Here is a 656-nt window from a genome sequence, read left to right on the forward strand (position 1 = left end):
GGTGCACCCCTGGGACTGCCCTCCCATCTCTGTGCAGGAGGCGAAGCAGGCACAGACACGAGGTACCAACACAGAGCCACCCTCAAGGGCCCGGGCAGACTCACTGGTGAGCAGAGGGATGGAGGTGGCACCAGGAGACCCCAGGTGGCAGTGGGATGAGGAGGGGGATGCACCCTGGGCACCGAGACTGCTGTCCCCAGGTGTCCCCACTATTGCAGGTCCCGAAGGAGGATGGAGCTGGGCTGCCCGGCACCCTGCCGACCACCGCCGCCCCTAGGATGCCCTCTGTGAGTATTGCCCCATTTCCTGGCCCCTTCCAACCCCACGGTGCTCGGGGAGCCCCCCAGTGTCCGTGGGTCTGTATAGACCTCGATGCCCGACCCAGGGGGCTGCAGTGCCCCATGGGGTGCGGGATGACGGCACGTGCCCCGGCAGCCCGGCCCCCAATGCGCTGCCACCCGCTGTCCCCGTAGCTCCGTCTGGTGGCCCTGAACGCGCCCCTCTCCGGGGACATGAGCGGCATCCGCGGCGCCGACCTGCAGTGCTACCGGCAGTCACAGGAGGCCCGGCTCTACGGCACTTTCCGGGCGTTCCTGTCGGCTCCCAGCCAGGACCTGGCCTCCATCGTCAAGAGGACGGACAGGACCCTCCCCATC

At 68.4% G+C, this 656-nt stretch overlaps 1 long non-coding RNA gene across 1 annotated transcript; it reads left to right on the top strand.

Moving 5' to 3' along the window:
* Positions 1-34: 34 nt before the first annotated feature.
* Positions 35-650, top strand: LOC104916776. The gene is made up of 3 exons (XR_796676.1): positions 35-106; positions 219-287; positions 474-650. It is a non-coding gene; the product is annotated as an uncharacterized LOC104916776 (long non-coding RNA).
* The last annotated feature ends 6 nt before the right edge of the window (positions 651-656 follow it).

Source organism: Meleagris gallopavo, unplaced genomic scaffold (assembly GCF_000146605.3).
Source record: "Meleagris gallopavo isolate NT-WF06-2002-E0010 breed Aviagen turkey brand Nicholas breeding stock unplaced genomic scaffold, Turkey_5.1 ChrUn_random_7180001944274, whole genome shotgun sequence".
NCBI classification, from domain to species: Eukaryota; Metazoa; Chordata; class Aves; order Galliformes; family Phasianidae; genus Meleagris; species Meleagris gallopavo.